The following is a 19,430-nucleotide window of genomic DNA, read 5'->3' as shown; positions in this document are numbered from 1 at the left end:
TCAATTAAATATATATATTAATTGTGGTGGTTATACAATTTTATTCATATATCAAAACTCATTAGACTTAAAATTGGTAAATTTTACTGCAGATTTATCTCTATAAAAATTATGGTCCCCTTCACAAAAATGATGTGGAGTATCATGAAATGATGATGAAAAATGTACTAAGGTAAAAAAGAAAAGCTTGTAGTATATGTTTACATTACATTTTATTTTTTGAAAAATGTAGAAAAGACTCTTGAGAATCCCTTTGAAAGCAAGGAAATCAAATCAGTCAGTCTTAAAGGAAATCAACCCTTAAGACTCACTGGAAGGACTGATGCTAAAGCAGAAGCTCCAATACTTTGTCTGCCTGCTGCAAACAGCTGACTCACTGGGAAAGACCCTGAAGCTGGGAAAGATTGAGGACAGAGAGAGAAGGGGATGACAGAGGATGAGATGGTTCGATGGCATCATGGGTTCAATGACATGAACTTGGGCCAACTGCAGGAGATGCCAAGGACAGGTAAGCCTGGTGTGATGCAATCCAAGGGGTCACAAAGAGTTGGACATGACTTAGCGACTGAACAACAACAAAGGAAAAGGCTGAAGAGATATATAACAAAATATTAGCCCTACTGATTGCTTTGTAATGGGATAATTTTTTTTAAGTAAATTAATTTTTCTTCTTTTTGCTTAATGTTTAGTTTTAGTTTTCAATTTTTCCCCAAAGACTAGTTCCATTGTCCAGACTTGAAAGACGTGATAGGAATCACCAGCCCTGCATCTTTCAAGTCTTTGATGATGGAACTAGTCTTTCTGATGGTTGGGGGTGGGGGTGTTTCATAATACTCCACAGTTCACGAGACTAATGTGCAGACTTTGCCCGAGTCTGAGTATACATATTCAGACTATATACTCTGAACTGGGGATACAATCACCTAATAGGTTTATGGTCACCCAGGACCTATGAATAGGTGGGCTGATCTGTACGATAATCTCTTAACTGTAAGTGGTGTACCTCAGGATGGGTCTCCAAGAATTAGCACATTTTGGAGTAGAAGTCAGTAAAGATTCAGAGGACTAGTTATTTCCCTCAGTGCACAGTTTTCTTGTCAAATGGTCTCACTTCCCACAGTTTTCATAGGAAAAGTTAGAAGAGAGATGTAACCTGCTTTCGTGTGCTTGCAAGTTTCTTCCTCAGTAGTGCCTTGCTTTCCTTCTATGAACTGATTCCCATCAGAGAAGTGGCTATTACAGTAGTTCTCATCAGACTTAAAGTTTGTTTGCCAGACTTAAAGTTGTTAGTTACATAAATCAAGTAGGACCTTAGTGGGCTCCCCCCTATTTCAACCCGAAGGGACCCACAATAAACCAACAAAAAGAATCATTCATTGAATGTCAGACAGTTCTGCCCATTAGGTTATTTTGCATCTGTGTACCTTGCATTTAATCATTGCAAATCAATACTCAGCTTCTGTGACCCCAGATTCCTGGTATTTTTCAGTAAAATCAGTGGAGGCCGTTTCCAAAGCAGTGCCCCCAGCTTGTAGGAAATAACTGTGTGCATGGGTGCTCAGTCGCTCAGTTGTGTCCGACTCTTTTTGACCCCATCAACTGTAGCCTGCCAGGCTCTTCTGTCCATGGAATTTCCTGGGCAAGATAGTGGAATGGGTTGCCCTTTCCTCCTGCAGGGGATCTTCCCGAACTGAGGATTGAACTCATGTCTTCTGCATTGCCAGTGGATTCTTTACCGCTGAGCCACCTGGGAAACCCATCGGCTATTACTAGGTGAGGTCTTATGAGACCTTCAAGCAAGGCAAGGACAGTTTTAGTAAAAGGAGGATTTGAGACTTTTTTCCACTCTCAGTAGACAGCTCAGCTCAGTGTAGTCAGTTATCTGAATCTTCCCATTTGTCCTCATTTTACATCTTGGGGCTCTAGCCTTTTATTACTGCTGCCCTTGGTTTCACCTAACATATTTGCCTAGGTTGTGAATTACATTTAATGGACATAGTTAAATGTTATGAAATGGGTAACATCTAAAATCAATCTTTGAGTTTGTTTTGGGGTTGTTACAGGCCTTCAGGAGCAAGAGATTGGAGACTTGTATAGGACCATTATAGAAATCCCCTGATAATTGGTCTGTATTTTTAGCCAGTAATTTTTAATTTTCAAAATATCCTTCTGTTTCCTTAAGCTATCAAATGTCCTTATGCTTTTTCATTCATTTTATATAGTAGTTATTTGCCAGAGGAGCGGTCCCCAACCTTTTTTGCACCAGGGACCAGTTTTGTGGAAGACAGGTTTTCCATGGACCCAGGGTGAGGGGATGGTCTTGGGATGATTCAAGCACATAACATATATGTGCTTTATTTCTATTATTGTTACATCAGCTTCACCTCAGATCATCAGGCACTAGATCCTGGAGGTTGGAAACCCCTGTTATATATGGGGGTCTCGCCAAACCTGCCTTCAGTGAGGTCTTCATTCCAGCTGATCACCATTTGCCCTTGGCTGCCATGGGCTGCTAGAGTTTCATCCATTACTACCAGCTGGGCTTATTATTCCATTTAGTTGCAATCAGGTCAGATGATAGATTTATTCATAATGCCTCTGTTTCATTAGGAATCTGTTGCTTGTCCCTGATACCTGATACAGATATCTGCTTATTTAGGTTCCGTGATAGGCAGAACAATGCCTCTGAAGATGCCCCTCTCCTCATCTCTGGAAACTGTGAGTGTGTTAAGTTTACATGGCAAAGAAGAATCAAGGGTGCAGATGGAATTAATGTTGACAATCAACTGGCTTTACAATAGGGAGACGAGCCTGGATTATCCAGGTGGAACCAGTGTAATCACCAGAGTGCTTAAAAATGGAGGAGGGAGTTAGAAAAAGGGAAAGTCAAAGGGAGATGTGTCAAGGGAAGAACGGTCAGAGAAATGCAATGTTGCTGGCTTTGATAATGGAAGAAAGATGCCTCTGAAAACTGGGGAAACCAAGAAATGGATTCTTCCATGGAGTCCCAGAAAGGAATGCACACTTGTTGATACCTTGATTTTAGAACTCCTGACTTCTAGAACTGTAAGTGAATGATTTTGTGTTGTCTTAAACTACAAAGTTTGTAGTAAGTAACATTGCAGTAGCAATAGAAAACTAAGCAGATTCTTAGTTTCAAGCACAGGAAACTACATGACTTTAAATATATATTTTTTTATTTTTATTTCTTTATTTGACTGCACCAGTCTTAGTTGTGGCATGCAAACTCTTATTTGCTTAATGTGGGGTCTAGTTCCCTGACCAGGGATTGAACCTGGGCCCCCTGCATTGGGAGTACAGAGTCTTAGCCACTGGACCACCAGGCAAGTCCCCTAAATGTCTGTTATTGAGAGAGTTTTATCAGATAGCACATAGACTATCTGGGAGAACCAGAACACAAGCCCTGGAGGCTCTTTGTCCGAAGTCATACCACAGTCTTCTCAAGAACGTGGTTCACTGAACTGTCTCAGTCCCCTTGGGGGCATAGCGACTGAGCTGGCACTGTTGATAGCGTTGCTGGACACTAGGTCTCAAACACTGTTGCTGGAAAATTCAGCCTCCCTCTGGAAACTAAATGTAGGTGCTATTCTGTGTCACCCTCTCCAGACATAGATTTTGTGCAGTCTCCACTTCTTTGGGTCATTAACATCTAATCAGAACCTAGAATCTAGATGTATGATTATCTTGGCTTGGCTTGTATGCTTGTACCGTGTAGCTGCAAGGGATTTTGAGAAATATCTGCCATAGCTTACTTTTCTGCTCTGCTTCCAGGCTGGTGCATTCCTCACTTAAGAAGGTGATTCAGCTGCTAGTTACCAAAAAGAATGACTAATGTCTACCACAGCATTTATAATCCCAGAAGAGGAGAGATTTTTGTCTCCCAGGGTCTGCTCCAATCTCTGAGAAAGATTCTGACTTGCCTTAGGCTTTTGCTGACCCCCTGTAACGAATTATTGTTTAATATGAGTAGAAGGTCACTGATTGGAAGGTTTTGGTGGGGGTCCTTTACTTCCCTTTATGGAAAGATATAGGTACCCAAAGTAAAAGTGATTGAGTTAGCAGACAAAGAGGGAAAGGAAAAAGCCATATTCTGATAAAAAGAGCTTATGGCTATAGCTAGACCCATTTAAGTTAAATCACTGCTTGCTGGTTTGCAAACTCCAATTTATTCAAATGTACCTGCATTTTACCAGGGGAGTTAAATAGTCCTAATTCTGGTGCTGAGTTGCCTGTATATGTCCAGGTTCTGTCACTAATAACTGGGTGATTTTTGTGTTTCAATGTTCTCATTTTGAGAATGGATATAAGAATAGTACTTCCTAGAACAGTTGTGATTAATACATGAATTAATGAACTTAGAATAGTGCTTGGTACATAGTAATTGCTATCATTAATTATTATTATTATTTTAATACAACTCAGACACACAAAGACAGGAACTTAATTATTTTTATATAATCTAGTTTTCAAACTGTTATTTCTGCTAATGGTGGTGGAGTGTGGGTGTGGGAGGGGAACTGAAAATGGCCAATAAGAGATAATTCAAACAGCATATTTTAGACAAAAGCAGTAAGTTTAAAACTCAAACTCCTAAAGAAACTGTCTCCCCTCTCTCGTGGGGTCTCACCCTCCTCTCCTTTCCTTCCCTAATGTGAACTGGGGTGCAGGAAGAAAATGTAGACGATCGTGGCAGCAGGATGGTACCCAAGCTGTCTCCTATATCTTCTCAGATGTCCATCTGACTGGTGTGTCTGGTCAGATCTTGTCCCTTTAATCTTGAGCCGGTGGCCACTGAAGTATCGCTGGTTTGGGGCATCCCTGAAGAATTTGGGTCCTGCCACAGCCTCCAGAAACGAAGTCCATGCTCATTGTGACCCTTCCTCCCGACTCCAGGCTGCTTTGCTTTAATTTTCCTGGAATGCCCAGAATTTCCACTTGTTTTATCTCTGCATTTTATGGTATGCATTACCACCCTCTGGGCTTCCCAGGTGGTACAGTTGTACAGAATCTGCCTGCCAATGCAGGAGATCCCTAGGTCAGGAAGATCCCCTGGAGGAAGAAATGGCTACCCACTTCAGTATTTTTGCCTGGAGAATCCCATGGACGGAGGAGCCTGGCATTTTACAGTCCATGGGGTCGCAAAGAGGCAGACACGACTGAGCACTCACACATGCATGCACCACCCTCTACCGTTCCTACTCTGTTGACCCCGTACCATGTTGAAAAGAGCGTGTAAAATGCTAGTCTTTTTTAAGGAGTTTGCATTTTCTAAAGGCTATTCTTTTGAGACATGAGGAGAAAGTCTCTGTACTTGGATTCCTCTAGCTTCCTGAACTTCTTCCTTTTCTTTTTTCTTTTTTTTTCCTTACTCTCTCCTGTCATCTCCAGTTCCCCTAGTGACAAAGATTTCTTTTTTTTCCTTTCCCTGAATTAAGAGGTGTACCATATCCTGAATTCTTTCTGCCTTTGTTTCCCTGCTTTGTCTTTCAGGCTCTGGTTCTTAGTATTTCAAGAAAAAACTTTTGAGTTGCAAAATTTCATTCCTTCTCAATAGAATTTGGTGATCAAAACTTAAAAATGGCACTAAAACATATAATTTGCAAATTAAAGCTGGACAATAACTTTATCTTTCCTCTGAAAATGTTAAATGCTCTTGATTTTTACTGGGTAGGGAGAAGCAAGGCAAGTACACCAGTTTAATATTTTAAAAATAGTATCCCTGTTCCATCAAGCAGCAGATACTTGATAAAAAGCTATTCTTCTTTTATATAATATACTTGTTTAAAAGATATCAGTAAATAATGCTTAACTTTATGCATAAATGTTGGAGTTGCTCAGCAATATACTGGAGCTCTATGACATTGATTCATTCACTCAACAAATACAAACTGATAGCCTGTTATATGCTAGGACTTGCTTTAAGTGTTCTGTAATTTCCTTTCTAGAGTTTAGGCCAAATAGGTGACATTGCTTTCAACAGTGAAATTTTCTACAAAATAGCCCCCAGATTCTTCAGTAATTTGGGTATGGCCCAAGGTGCACCATATATATACCAAACCCACCCATTAACAAATAGTAAATTTTAAGTGTAGCGTCCCAGTTCAGTAAGGTTAACTTGCTTCTCTTGTCCCCCACTCAGTATTGGCTAAGTATGGGATGAAAGTTCAAGTTGTTGGGAGGGCCCCTGCTGATCTTTCTGTCTAAACAAACCCAGCCCAGCATAATTGCCAGGTTCCTAGATCTCCTGTTGGTTGCCTTCTTATTTTTGCCCAAGGCTGGCCATGAGCTCTGACATTGGCCTTGGCAGCAGAGGAGGGTTAATGACAGTGATGAGTTATACTGAATCCAAGGAGAAGTCCCCTTGTTGTTCATTGGCAATTATCACTAAGTTGTGTTCAACTCTATGTGACCCCATGATCTGTAGCCCACCAGGCTCCTCCATCCATGAGATTTCCCAGGCAGGAATACTGGTATGGGTTGCCATTTCCTTCTCCAGGGGATCTTCCTGACCCAGAGATGGAGCCCACATCTTTTGCATTGGCAGGCAGATTCTTAACCACTGAGCCACTAGGAAAGCCCAAACTGCTCTTAGCTTACTGATTTTTGGAATGGGAAGCCATTGGTAAAATTGATGTCTCTTACTGAGGAGAAAAGATACTATTCCAAGTAGCAGAGTTCTGAGTGTGTCTTTTTGATCCTCTGTTTCCTAATTCTGTTTCCTAATTTTATGTAAATATGGTATAGATTTCAAATTGTGAGAAGCTCATGGAAAAAGCAGGTAATTGGAAACATCTTGGCTATACTATACATGTCATGTATAGATCATATTTACCATTGCTACTTAGTTAATAAAATAATAGGTAAAGCTATAGGTTAAGTTTACTATAAAAATAAACTTCTACAACTTAATTTTACCAGTTCTCTGTAATGATAAAAATATAACCAATTTTCCAGAGATCACATGAATTTTTTTGGTATGTGTCAAGGATATTCCAAAGTGTTTTGCTATATATGAAATGGCAATTTTTCATGTGCAAAAGCAGATTTTAGAAAGATAGCAATAGATATGTCAAGATAAAACTGAAGATGCTTACCCATGCAAGAAAATGTCATATGTAGCCAGATTGGCTTGTAAATGCAAAAGCTTCTTATAACTCTTGAATCCTCTGTGTGTGCTTTTTTCCCCCTCTGTGTGCTAAGAAATCTCACAAAGGTAGCTCATCAGTTGTGACATGGCTACTATGAGGACTATTTCCTTGGAAAATGATCTCACATTACCTATACTTCCGTGTGCGTGTGCTAAGTCGCTTCAGTCATGTCCGACTCTTCATGAGCCTACAGACTATAGTGCACCAGACTCCTCTGTCCATGGGATTCTCCAGGCAAGGATACTGGAGCGAGTTGCCATGTCCTCCTCCAGGGGATTGTCCTGACCCAGGGGATCAAATCTACATCTCCTGTGTCTCCTGCATTGGCTGGTGGGTTCTTTACCACTAGTGCCACCTGGGAAGCCCACCTATACTTCAGTGACTAAGTCAAATGCCTGAGAAATTCTTTGGAACCAAGACTGAGACATTTTCCAATTTTTGAGCTGATTCTATGTAACATATGTGTTCCTAAACAGCTGTTTTAAACTATGTATTTTTCAACTTAATAATTTCATTGCACTAAGGAGAACTCCCAAGCAAGTATCCAAAGCAAAAACCATCTTGTACTCTAATAACAATCTGATTTAGCTATTTTATAATTTTTTAAAAAGCAAGACATACCTGGTTTATATTTCACATAAAAGAAGGTTTTGAAAATACTAGATTTGTATTTGTTAATGTGTAAAGTACACAGATATTAACAGTACATTTTGATGGGTTTTGCCAGATGCATGCCTACGTGACCAACATCTCAGCAAAGATGTAGAACATTTCCACAACTTATAAATTTTCCTAAAGTGCCTTTGCAGTCAATCCCTTTTCTCCCTCCCAGCCATAGTTCTAATCTTTATTACCATAGTTTAGTTTAGTTTCTTCTTGAACTTTCTATAAAGGGAATACACTCTTGCATCTGGATTCTTCTGTTCAAAATGTTTTTGAGATTCATGTTGTTATGGGTGTCAGTAGTTCATTTTTTTTTATTGCTATGAAGCATTCCACTTAGTGATTATGCCACAAGTTGTTTAACCATACTTCTATTGATAAATATTTTAGTGTCCAATTTTTGGCTATTATAAGTAAAACTGCTGTGAATATTCTTAAAAGGTCTTTGTGTAGAAATGTTTTCATTTGTCCTAGGTAAATTATTAGGAGTGGAATTACTGGTTCATGGAGTAGGGATGTGTATAATTTACAAAGAACCAATAAATAATTTCCTGAGGTAGTTTCTGCATTTTTGTCTCCCACCAGTAATGTGGGAGTTCCAGTTGTTTCATATCCTTGCAAATATTTATATTGTGTGTTTTTAGCCATTTGAGTGACAAGTCTCATTGTGGTGTTAATTTGAATTTCCGTGATGACAAATGATGAGCACTTTTTATGTGATTCTTGGCCATTTATGTCTTGTGTTTCCTCTTTTCTTAAAAGTATATTCTCCAGTTTTGCATATTTTAAAAATTGGGTCATTATTATTAATTTGTGGTAGTTCTTTATGTATTTTGGATATAAGTTCTTTATCAGGTACATGTGTCACAAATATTTTCTTCAGTTTCTGGATTTTTTTGTTCATCAAAAGATGAGCCAAAGATTTTAATTTAGATGAAATCCAATTGATTACCTTTATTCATGATTAGAACCTTAAAAAACCTTATCTGCAAAATCTTTGTCCATCCAAGATCATAAAGATAGCCTCTTAAATTTTCTTCCAGAAGCTTTATAGTTTTAAGTTTTATGATCAATCTCTAATTTTTTATATGGCATGAAGTAGAAGTTCAGAAGTTGCAAATGGATATATACATTTTCCTAGCACTATTGGTTGAAAAGACATTCCTTCTGCATTCAGTTGCATTGACTCCTTTTGTCAACAGTTTTTTATTTAACATGGATCTATGAACTCTCTATTCTACTCCACTGATCTATTTGAATATCTGTACATTGATATCACACCATCTTAGTTACTGTCAGTCAGTCAGTCAGTTTAGTCGCTCAGTCGTGTCCGACTCTTTGCGACCCCGTGAATTGCAGCACACCAGGCCTCCCTGTCCATCACCAACTCCTAGAGTCCACTCAAACTCATGTCCATTGAGTCAGTGATGCCATCCAGCCATCTCATCCTCTGTTGTCCCCTTCTCCTCCTGCCCCCAATCCCTCCCAGCATCAGAGTCTTTTCCAATGAGTCAACTCTTCGCATGAGGTGGCCAAAGTACTGGAGTTTCAGCTTAGCATCAGTCCTTCCAATGAACACCCAGGACTGATCTCCTTCAGGATGGACTGGTTGGATCTCCTTGCAGTCCAAGGGACTCTCAAGGAGTCTTCTCCAACACCACAGTTCAAAAGCATCAATTCTTTGGCCCTCAGTTTTCTTCACAGTCCAACTCTCACACCCATACATGACCACCGGAAAAACCATAGCCTTAACTAGACAGACCTTTGTTGGCAAAGTAATGTCTCTGCTTTTGAATATGCTGTCTAGGTTGGTCATAACTTTCCTTCCAAGGAGTAAGCGTCTTTTAATTTCATGGCTGCAGTCACCATCTGTAGTGATTTTGGAGCCCAGAAAAATAAAGCCTGACACTGTTTCCACTGTTTCCCCATCTATTTCCCGTGAAGTGATGGGACCAGAAACCATGATCTTCGTTTTCTGAAAGTTGAGCTTTAAGCCAACTTTTTCACTCTCCTCTTTCACTTTCACCAAGAGGCTCTTTAGTTCCTCTTCACTATCTGCCATAAGGGTGGTGTCATCTGCATATCTGAGGTTATTGATATTTCTCCCGGCAATCTTGATTCCAGCTTGTGCTTCTTCTAGCCCAGCGTTTCTCATGATGTACTCTGCATAGAAGTTAAATAAGCAGGGTGACAATATACAGCCTTGATGTACTCCTTTTCCTATTTGGAACCAGTCTGTTGTTCCATGTCCAGTTCTAACTGTTGCTTACAGTAAATCTTGAAATTGGGTAGTGTAAGTACTTAAATTTTGTTTTTCTTTTTAAAGATTATTTTGACTATTTTCAATCATTCTCATTTTTATGTAAACTTTTAGAAATAGTCTGTTAATTTCTACTTTTAAAAAGGCTTGTAGGGTTTTTAATGGGATCACCTTATTTTACATTTATTTTTTATGTTTTTATTGAGGTATAATAGATTGACAATGTTGTGTTACTTTTTGCTGTCCAGTAGAAGTGATTCAGTTATACATATCATATATACACATTCTTTTTTTTATATTCTTTTCCATTATGGTTTATTGTAGGATATTTAATATAGTTCTCTGTGTTGTACAGTAAGACCTTGTTGTTATCCATTTTATACATAAAAGTTTGCATCTGCTAACCCCAACATCCCACTCCATCCCTCCCCCAGCGCCTTCCTCCTTGGCAATCACCAGTTTGTTCTCTATGTTCATGATTCTGTTTCATAGATAGGTTTATTTGTGTCATATTTAGATTTCACATATAAGTTATATCATACGGTATCTGTCTTTCTCTTTTTGATTTACCTTCACTTAGTATGATAATCTCGAGTTGCATTCATGTTGCTGCAAATGGCATTATTTCATTCATTCTTATGGCTGAGTAGCATTCCATTGTACAAATATACCACATCTTCTTTATTGAATGTTACTTTAAATCCAGAGATAAATTTGGGGAGAAAATGCCATATTAACAAACCTGAGTCTTACAAACTCATGAGCATTACATATCCCTATTTAGGTCTTTAAGTTCTCTTAGTAATATTTTATTTGTCACTATAGAAGTCTTTCACATTTTTATTAAATTTATTTCAAAATTCTTCTATGATATTATGTCAATAAAATTTTATTTTTTCCCCATTTTTTAATTTTTTTTAAATTTTATTTTATTTTTAAACTTTACAAAATTGTATTAGTTTTGCCAAATATAAAAATGAATCTGCCACAGCATGTTTAATTATTTGCTTCTAGTTATATAGAAATAACTGATTTTGTTATATGAACCTTGTAACTTGAAATCTTGCAAAACCATCAATTATATTAGCTTCTCTATAGATTTCTTAGGATTTTCTATGTATAAATCATATCTACAAAGAAAGACAATTAAAAATTTTCTTTTTTGATATTTATGCCTTTTATTTCTTGCCTTATTGCACTAAGACTTCCAGTTACAAGTTAAATAGAAGAGCCATTATTAGAAGAAATTGCTTCTGATCTTAGGACAAGTATGTTAGTCTTTCACCACTGAGTATAATTTAGCTGTGGTTTTTATAAATGCCCTGCAAGATAAAGATACATTATTAGGTTGCTGCTGCTAAGTCACTTCAGTTGTGTCTGACTCAGCAATCCCATGGACTGCAGCCTACGAGGCTCCTCTGTCTGTGGGATTTTCCAGGCAAGAGTACTGGAGTGGGTTATCTGCCACCAATTCCTTACACAAAACTCTTAAAACCCATGTAATCTCCTGAGTTATAGGGATGATGGGAACCTCTAATAACAAATATTCTAATATTTGTTCTTTGACACCAGTTCCTGAAACAAAGTTCCTAAATCCTTTGGAATTTCCTAGATGATAGGAGATTCTTTTGCTCCTACGAGGTGACTCTTGGTGGGTTCATTATCATCTGGGTAGTCATCCAGACAACTTCAGGATGTGTTATGAGAAATACCAAGCCATGATAAGAAGCTTTGAACTTTCGGGCCTCCTCTCTAATCCTTTGAGAAGGGTAGAAGAGTTAGAGATTGATTCATAATCCTTTATGCCTATACGATGAAGCCTTTACAAAAATGTCTAAAGTGTAATGTTTGGAGAACTTCCACAAGCAAAGAGAGTGGTACATCCCAGTTCCATAGGGACAAAACTCCTACTCTGAGGAAGTTTCCAGACCTCACGCTATTGAAATATCATCTGTCTGTTCATCTGTATACTTTAATTATCCTTTATTATATAAACTGGTAAATGCAAGTGAGTGTTTCTCTGAGTTCCATGAGTCATTCTAGAAAATCAATCCTGAGGAGGAGGTCTTGGGAATCCCCAGTCTAGAGCTGGCCAGTTAGAAGTACAGGAAGTTGCATTTGGAATTTGAAGTGGGTGGAGTCTGTGAGACTGAGACCTTAATCTGTGGAATCTAACACTAACCCCAAGTAGATAGTAGCAGAATTGAATTGTAAGACACCTCACTGGCATCAAATCAGAGAATTGGTCAGTGTGGGGGAAGAACTCCACACATTTGGTGTCAGAAGTGTTGGTGAGAACAGAGGAAAGAAAATAGTATTTATTTCTATGTCATTTACTAGATTTAAGTTGCCGCCTTTTTATTCCTTGTTTTCCAAATTAATGAATTTGAATTTTGTCATATGTTTGTGCTTTGAATGAGATGCTTTTATGGTGAACTAAACAACCTATTGGTCATGATGCATTATACTCTGTATATTATTAGGTTTTTTTTTTTTTCGTAAATGTTTTCTTTTTTTTTGGCCACACCACACAGCATGTGGGATCTTAGTTCCCCAGCTGGGAGTGCAGTATCTTAACCACTGGACCACCAGAGAAGTCCCTATATTACTAGATTTACTAATATTTTGTTAAGAATTTTGGGGGAATTCCCTGGCAGTCCAGTGGTTAAGCCTCAGCGATTTCACTGGCAGGGCTGGGTTCAACCCTATGTGGTATGGCCAAAAAAACCCCAAAACAAAACAACAAAACATACAATAATTTATATTCAATAATTATTGGTATGTATCTGTAATATCCTTGTCAGGTTTTAGTATCAGGTTTATCCTGACCTCAGACACATTGGGTTATTTCTTCCTCTTTTATTTTCTGAGTATGCATAACATTGGTTTGTGTGTTCAGTTGCTCAGTCATGTCTGACTCTTTGGAACCCCATAGGCTGTAGCCCACCAGGCTCCTCTGTCCATGGAATTTTTCAGGCAAGAATACTGGAGTGTGTTGCCATTTTCTACTCCAGTGGATCTTCCTGAACCAGGGATCATACCCATGACTCTTGCATCTCCTGTGTTGGCAGGCAGGATCTTTACCACTGTGCCACTGCTATGTATAAAGCCTATATAGACTTTATAGGAAAGCCTATAAAAATAAAATTGATATTAGTTAAATGTTGGATAGAAATCACCAGTGACATCATCTAAGCCTTGAGGTTTCTTTTTGGAAAGTTTAAATATTTTCACATGCAAAGTTTAATGTTCAAATGTCCTGAACAGTTATATTCAAATTATTCCTATTACATTTTTATTAGTTTTCATAATTTGTGTTTTTAATCGATCTCTTTTCCATGTCATTTAAGTTGGATAATTTATTGGCATACAGTTTTTCATAATATTCCCTTATTATTATTATCTTAAGATCTAGAAGGTCTGTAATGATGTCCTTATTCCATTCCTGATATGGCATTTTGTGGGTTTTATTTCTTCCTTTTTATTTCCTGGTCCAGTCTTGACAGGATTTATCACTTAAAAAAAAAAAGTCTTTTCAAAAATCTAGCTTTTGACTTTTAAGTTTTATCTGTTGCTTGTTTATCCTTTCATTGTTTTTACATTCATTTGTATTTTCATTTTTGCTACTTTGAGGTTAATTATCTTGTTTTTTCTAGCTTCTTTAAGTAGAAGCTTAGATCATCTTAAGTGTTTCTTCTTTTCTGATATAAGCATTCAAAGCTAGAAATTTCTCTCTAAGCTCAGTATAGCTACATCCCATGAATTTTGACTTCATTAGCATTTTGCTTGAGACACTTTCTAATTTGCATTTAAATTGCATCTTTGACTTATGGATTATTTAGAAGTAGGTTTAGTAATTTCCAGATTCTGTGGTTTTTCTATTGATAACTGACTTCTAATTTAATTCTGTTGCACTTGGAGGAATTCTCTAAGTTCTTTGAGATTTGACTTATGCCCCCATCATATACACCTTCTAGATATTTGTTCCATGTGTATTTGGAAAAAGTATTTTGTGTTTTATAAAAGTCGAGTAGATCTAGTTGGTTGATTGTGTTGGTCAAATTTTCAGTATCCTTATTGATCTTCTCTGTTTGATATATTAACATAATGACTGAAAGAATAATGTAGGCTTCAACTCTATTAGATTTCTTTTTCCCCCTTCAGTTCTGTTTTTGTTTCATGTATTTTGTGATCATGCTGTTCATGAATGGACACTGTTATTATGAAGTATCCTTCTTTATCTCTGGTAATATCTCTCATCTTGAAGTCTACTTCATCTGATTTTAATATGACCAGTGAGAAAATGATAGACTTTAAAATGCTTTCTGTTCATCTCTCTCATCTGCCAACCTACTGTCCCTCCTGTTGTCCTTTTCCCATCATTGTTAATTCATTGGTGGGGAGTCAGAGACAGTTTTGGGTTCTGACACTGCAGTTTTCTTAAAATTGGGCAGCACTGAGACAAGTGCAGGGCAAGAGTGCAGGTGCTTTGTTGGGCTCAGCCTGTATGAATAGGATGACAGGCTTAATCTACCTTTGGAAACATTTTTGATTTTTGCTTCCACCAAGCTAGTTAGAGGTATTATTTTGCTGAGAGAGATTAAAACTGAAAAAGTATTTTCAGGTGGTATCAACTTGCTAAGAATTGTAGAGATTATTTTTCTTCAATTGTCTTTATTTTCAATATTTTACACAGTAGAGGAAACCTATGGCATTTTGATTGAAAAGCTTAAGATTCACTGGTCTGGGATTCCAGCCTGAGAGTCAGAAGAATGGTATTTTTTGTTTGTTTGTTTGAAATTCCAAATGTCTGACTTAAGGTAAGTTTTTAAAAAGCTATCTGCTGCTGCCATCCACCCCTCTCCCCCAACAAATACTGAAACAAAGGCTGTGATGCTTATCGTAACCTATAACTCATGGACTTTTGTTCTTGAATGTGAGCTTTGAGATTATCCCTCCTACTAGGTAATTTTATATGTAAGGAGACTGGGGCTTTGAGAGGCTGAGTGATATGCCTAAATAACATTCAGCATGCTCACAGCAGAGTGGAATTTGAACCCTAGACTATGATTTTTACTAAAATGTGATGAATTTAGAGAGCATTTAGAAAGACTCCAAGATTCCAAAATAATGAGTCTATACAAGATTTGACTAATAAGATGTCAAATAATTTAAAACATTTAAAAAATGCTGTTACCTGAGTTTGAAAAAGCAGAGCAGTGTTTATTTTCCGTAGCTAAATTTAAATTTAAGCAATCATGTCAGAAGAGCCCCATAAATCCTTGTCAAGTACCAAATAATCTTATTTAAAGAAGACGTCATTTTCTTCTTTATTTTTAACATAACAGTATCAATTTGTATAGCTTTTAACCATTACAAATGTTTCATTTGATCCTCACAAACAGCATATAAAAATAATAGCTAAAAATACCGAGTGCTTGCTCTGTGCCAGGAACTCTTCTAAGAGCTTTATATCTATCAACTTTTTCCTTAAAACAACCCTAGTTACTCTTGTTGCCCTCATTTTATTGATGAGGAAACCAAAACACAGAGTTAAAGTAACTTTCTCAAGGTCACAGAGCCTTGAAGGAGAGCTGGGACTGGCCCTAGAATGGATACCTTTAGTCATGTTCCTAGAGAGCTGCTTAGGTAAGCAGGGTCAAGGTATAGATTGTTCTTTATCTTTTTCCCATGAAGTTTTATTTTATTTTTTTCCCCTCCAAGTGCTGCTATATTTACCTGGAACACCTTATCCAGGTACCTTTTTCCAAGGCCATATGCTGCATTATATAACTTGGCACTGGCCATGTCTAAGTCATTAGGGAGAGCGTTTCACAAGATATTAAGAAAAATCATGATACATTTTCTTGTAATTAAAATGAAATCTTTAGTTTTTGACTTTGCTATATTTGGGGCTTCAAATTACAGAGATTTTCCTCTGTTATACCATTCAATTTGCCAGAATTTATTTTGGGAAAAAAAATTGTAATTCTGTATAATTCTCTTTCTGTATGCTAAAGAAATTAAAAAAATGTAGAGACTGAGAAGACAAGCCACAGACTAGGAGAAAATATTTGCAAAAGCACTTCTGTTAAAAAGCTGTTATCTAAAACATACAAAAGAAATCTTAAAGCTCAACAATATGAAGCAACTCTATAAAAATGAGTCAAAGACCGCATATGAAGAGATGTTCCATATCATGTGTAATCAAGGAAGTGCAAATTAATTCAACAATAAGATGCCACCTCCCACCTATCAGAATGGGCAAAATCTGGAACTCTGATAGCACCCAATCCTGAGTATTGGAGCAATAGGAACTCTTATTCATTACTGGTGAGATTGCAAAATGGTACAGCCACTTTGAAAGAAAATCTGACACTTTCTTACAGAACTAAACATTCTCTTACCATGGAGTACACAAGTTGCATTCCTTGGAATTTACCCAAAGGAGTTGAAAACATATCCACACAAAAACCTGCACATGGCCACTTATAGCACCTTTATTCATAATTGCTACAACTTGGAAGTAACCAGATGTTCTTCAGTGGGTGAAAGGATAGATAAACTGAGACATATCCAGACCATAGAATATTATTCAGTGCTAAAAAGAAATGTTATTAAGCCACGAAAAGGCAAGGAAGAAACTTAAATGCATGTTACTAAATGAAAGAAGCTGATCTGTAAAGGCTATACACTGTTCAATTTCAACCATATGACATTCTGGAAAAGATAGAATTATGGACACAGTAAAATATCTGTGGTTCCTAGGAAAAGGGATGAATAGGTGAAGCACAGAGGGTTTTTAAGGCAGTGAAAATGCTTTGTATGATACTGTAGTTATAGATACATGTCATACGTTTTCCCAGTCACTTAGAATGCATAGCAATGAAGAGAGGTATAAAGTAAACTGTGTACTTTGGGTGATTGTGATGTGTCAATATCAACTCATCAATTCAATAAATGTACCTCTCTGGTGGTCGATATGTATGATGGGAGAGAGGCTGCATGTGTTGGGTGGGGCACATAGTATATGGGAAACCTCTGTACCTTCCTCTCAGTTTTGCTGAAAATCTAAAATGGCTCTATAGAGTCTTAAAAAAAAAAAAGCAGATATGAACAGAACGACATGACACATTGGATATAATATAGATGCAAAAAAAATGTGTATAGGAGGATGGGACTAGGTGAAAGATACAGACTTGCAAGTAGAGATAGTTCAGTTTTGTGTTGTACAATATTTATTTATTGAGTACTTACCCTGAGCCAGGTACTGATTTTTCCCATCCTACAGATGTAAGACGGAAGCTTAGAGAAGAATCTGCAACTGAAGTCTTAAACAGAGCAACTGAAGCAACTGAAGCCAGAAACAGAGCTGGGACTTAAATCCAGATCAGTCTGGCTCTAAGGAGTGTATTCCTTATCATCTGCCATACTGCCTGTGAGATGCCTGTGGGACCATCTTGGAGAGATGCCCAATAGGCAGCAGAAAATAAGTCTGGAATCCAAGATTAGGTATGAATGTGGCCATTGAGTTGAACTGAAGACAAAGGGAATGACTTGTCACTTTGGATGAATTTAAGTGACGGATACCTCACGACAGAAAAGACAAGGAAGTATGCTACCATAATTGATGTCAAGGTCCAGGAACATATTGGTCATCCGTTATGGTTGAGTTGTTACCGTCTCCAATCAGGTGACCCACTCTGAGACAAGTGTGACCGATAAGAATGTTTTCTTTATAGTTTTCCATACATTGTAGCTGCCTTCTACATGTTGAACCCTTTAATGATCCTCCAAACCACCTTCCCTCTTTTGGGGATAATACTGTGTGGAAATACTTGAATCTGGACTAGCACTCACTGTGCACCAGTGCTATATAGAAAAAAAAATCAGCATCAGAGTCCTGGTCTGCTGGAAGCTCAGACCCTATCGCCAGCTGGGATCAGGGCTCTGTACCCTTGATCTTAAGATGAATAAAGTAAAGTATGAAAATAAAGAATGTATCTTTTATCTGGTTATGTTCTGTTACTTTAAAATAAGTTAAGTCTTGAATGTCAGTGAAGTCCTGTGACTTTTTCAGCCTCCCACCTCCCTTTAAACTAACCCAAAGATAGTTTTCTTTATTTCTCTGGGCTGCTGTCATCTTACACAGAGTTTCAAGACAGCCAAAAGCAGCACCCAGATCATATTTTTCCATCTATCCTATTTTTAAAGAAAATTTTTATGCTCAAAAGCCTGTGAATTTTTTTCCCCAGAAACAACCTGAAATGATAACTTGAGCCTTTTTCCTTTCTGCTTTTCTTCTTGAGAAGAGCTGCCTTGCATCAGAGTCCTAGGTTTCATTGTAATTCTGACAAGTATTAGCAGTGTAACAAAGGGCAAGATCCTCAAATACACTGATCCTTAATTTCCTTGCCTGTGAAGTGGAGAGAATGCCAATGCTTTAGATAGTGAAGATGCAGTGAGAAGTGTTTTCCATTTAGATACATTCCATGGTTCCTGGTATACAGTAGTCATCTAATACATGCTTGTCTCTCTTGTCTTCTCTCCTTCTCTTTATAACTTATACTTCTCTTTCTTTTCCTCCTGCTGGAAGGGAGAGAACTGAAGACAGTCATTTTGTGTCTGGATGGCCTGCTGTAAGGGTATAGGGAAAATTTCCTTTGATTCTTCCTCTTATGTGTTTTCTTTGTTCTCCTTTGCAACCTGCCCTGGCCTCAAGCCTCCTTGTTTAAGGTGCTCCATTTGCTTATTTCTCCTAAATCCTCCTTTCTATTGCTTCTTCTGTTTCTTTATTTTTTAAAGCAAGCTCAAGGATTGGTACATCTAACAAAGGAAAGACAAAAAATAAGGACAGTTAAAGGATTGATAAAATTGTCCTTTGAAACCCTCTACTGCAATTCTGTATATGTCTAGGAGGAACACAGGTATATCACACAGTCTTTGCCTGGCAAAATAGTTCTACAGGATGGAGGTCTTCAACCTTTTCTGTGCTGAGTTAAACTCTGAATGACATTCTTGTTCTTGACATACTTTCTTGGAGACAGAGGTGAGATGGATTGTAGGTTATGGACAACTCTAAGAGCCTCTTGCTCTATCTTCTCTGTATTCACCCCAGTTTCTCTCCAAGAGAAGAAGTGCAAGTGAATTTGAGATGATTATGGGCACAGACTTTAATTGATTCTTGTGTATAAAAAAGGTGAATCATCCTAACTCCTTAGCACTTTGTGTTTATTAAAGTTTACTGCCTTATTCACAACAGATTGTACCCTAAGTCTCAAAACTGCATTTGGTTGGTTGCAAATTGCTGCTTTTGAGAGACCTGTTAATCATCCATA

The 19,430-nt window shown here is 37.6% G+C and overlaps 1 long non-coding RNA gene and 1 other non-coding gene across 3 annotated transcripts; one reads left to right on the top strand and one right to left on the bottom strand.

The window, feature by feature from the left end:
• The first annotated feature begins 493 nt into the window (after nt 1-493).
• On the top strand, nt 494-18,102 carry LOC123333634. Of its 2 annotated transcripts, none has more exons than XR_006551050.2 (4): nt 494-508; nt 2,660-3,066; nt 14,789-14,912; nt 17,384-18,102. It is a non-coding gene; the product is annotated as an uncharacterized LOC123333634 (long non-coding RNA). The 2 variants fall into 2 exon arrangements; XR_006551049.2 differs by lacking the exon at nt 494-508 and adding an exon at nt 2,555-2,569.
• TRNAG-CCC lies at nt 3,275-3,347 on the bottom strand. The gene has a single exon. It is a non-coding gene; the product is annotated as a tRNA-Gly (tRNA).
• Nucleotides 18,103-19,430: the final 1,328 nt, after the last annotated feature.

The sequence above is a fragment of the Bubalus bubalis genome, chromosome 5 (assembly GCF_019923935.1).
Source record: "Bubalus bubalis isolate 160015118507 breed Murrah chromosome 5, NDDB_SH_1, whole genome shotgun sequence".
NCBI lineage: Eukaryota > Metazoa > Chordata > Mammalia > Artiodactyla > Bovidae > Bubalus > Bubalus bubalis.
This window is presented reverse-complemented; position numbering and strand designations above follow the sequence as displayed.